At 45.3% G+C, this 2,082-nt stretch overlaps 1 non-coding gene across 1 annotated transcript; it reads left to right on the top strand.

Annotated features, from left to right (window-relative positions):
* The first annotated feature begins 995 nt into the window (after positions 1-995).
* On the top strand, positions 996-1,069 carry TRNAT-UGU (transfer RNA threonine (anticodon UGU)). The gene has a single exon. It is a non-coding gene; the product is annotated as a tRNA-Thr (tRNA).
* The last annotated feature ends 1,013 nt before the right edge of the window (positions 1,070-2,082 follow it).

Below are 2,082 nucleotides of genomic sequence, written 5' to 3' on the forward strand. Positions count from 1 at the left end.
TCACACTCTACAGAGGCAGCCTGCGCTCTTTATCTGAAATGGCGGTAAGTTGTTAGGCCTATAAAGTTGATATCAATGGGAATGAAATTGACTGGCGAGAACCATGGGTAACGGCGGCGCCAGACATGCCTATAGTATAACAGGACCCCTATAGCGCTGAAGTCAAGTATGTGTGCTGTCTCTTTCAATATTCATTTACAGACCTAATAAAAGATTACCGAAGCATCTAAACTGGGAATTTCGTTATATCATTACTTAAGGTAAAATAGCGGCGGTTACTCATGCAATTGCGAAAATGCTATAAATGTTACTAACCTGTTTAGTGAGCACATTGAAACGTCGCATATAGGAGTAAGGTGCGTGGAGCACCTTACCGCACGCACGCACGCACGCACGCACGCACGCACACACACACACACACACGCACACACACACACAAACACACACACGTATATATATATATATATATATATATATATATATATATATAATCAGAAGGCACCAAGCACAAAGGACAACATAGGAGAAATTACTTGCACTAATTGAATTAAAGAAATGATAAACTTATGGCAATGACAGTGGAAAGCGGCAAGTTCTTTTTTCATTCACTTTCATTGCCATTAATTTATCATTTCTTTAATTCCATTAGTAAGTACAAGCATTTTCTCCTATGTTGTCCTTGGTGCCTTTGTTTGCTGGCTTTTCATGATATGATTAATAAAAATCGGGGGTTTCGAATCTGGCAACATTGATGCCTTCAGGTAGCATTAAAAGAAATAAGAATTTCATGTATGTACGATGCAGACTGCCCTTCAGGTAGCATATGTTGGTTTATTGACCAGTTGTTTTAGCCGAAAAAGATCACGTACTCGTGATGCCTGCGGCAGAAAGGATCATCCGCCGCCAAGGTTTGCGAGTGGTGGCGCAGGCCAACACTCCCAAATTTAGTTCTAGTAGCAAAACATAAAACCCAAGGAAATGGATGGGAAAACGGCGCTGCGGTAGCTCAATTGGTCAGAGCATCGCACGTGTAATGCGAAGACGGTGGGATCGTTCCCCACCTGCGGCAAGTTGTTTTTTTTTTTTTTGCATCCACTTTCATTGCCCTTAATTCAGCCGAAATTATTTCAGTAGGAAAGTTGGAGTCGAGTTGCGAGCATCGTGTTTTGATTTTTGGCGATTCTGATTCGCCGAAGTGAAGCGGCGGGCCAACTGACGACATTCTCCAGCTTGTCTCGCGGCGTCCAAGATAGGCAGGCATTCTGATGGGTCTGGGTGGTAGGGCAGAATGGTATCGATTGGATGAGAAAGATCACGGCCATAAAGAAGATAGAAGGGGGAGAAACCGGTAGTGACTTGCGTTGCGGTGTTGTAGGCATAGGTGACGAACGGGAAGAACTAGGTCCCAATTGGAGTGGCCGGATGCGGTGTACATAGCGAGCATTTCACCAAGGGTGCGATTAAAGCGTTGCGCGGCTCCATTGGTTCCCACCATTTGTGTCCGTTGATAGGCGGTGCATGTGCGATAAACAATAGCGACTGAGCAAGCAATTTTTCAACGACTTCAGAGAGGAAGGCGCGGCCTCGGTCGCTGAGGAGTTCACGAGGACCTCCATGAAGAAGCACAAAACGACGACGTATAAAGGTGGCGATTTCTTGCGCTCCAGCAGCTGGGAGGGCGGCAGTCTCTGCATCGCGTGTTAAGTGGTCGACGGCAACTATAATCCACCGGTTGCCGGTCGTAGACAAAGGAAGTGGACCATATAGATCGACATCGACACGATTAGAGGCAAAGAAAATGGGCAAAGAAAAAATTTGCGATAAAAACCTATCTCTCGATGACTGTCGAAAGTAATGCGTGTAGCATTGAATCAATAATCCAACATAACTTATTGTCATCTTTGAAACAATTTATGCATGACGCGTGCACTGCAGAGGGAAACGTTTCTCGCGCTACGATAATCGGTGCCTTTTAGCGCCGTCAACGCGAAATCTGCACATAAGCGCGTATTTCTCTGTGACGAAGCACCGCCGCCAATTACAAGGGAGGTTTATTACACGACGGCCCGATGAAGGTTAGAG

This window comes from Dermacentor albipictus, chromosome 1 (genome assembly GCF_038994185.2).
Source record: "Dermacentor albipictus isolate Rhodes 1998 colony chromosome 1, USDA_Dalb.pri_finalv2, whole genome shotgun sequence".
NCBI lineage: Eukaryota > Metazoa > Arthropoda > Arachnida > Ixodida > Ixodidae > Dermacentor > Dermacentor albipictus.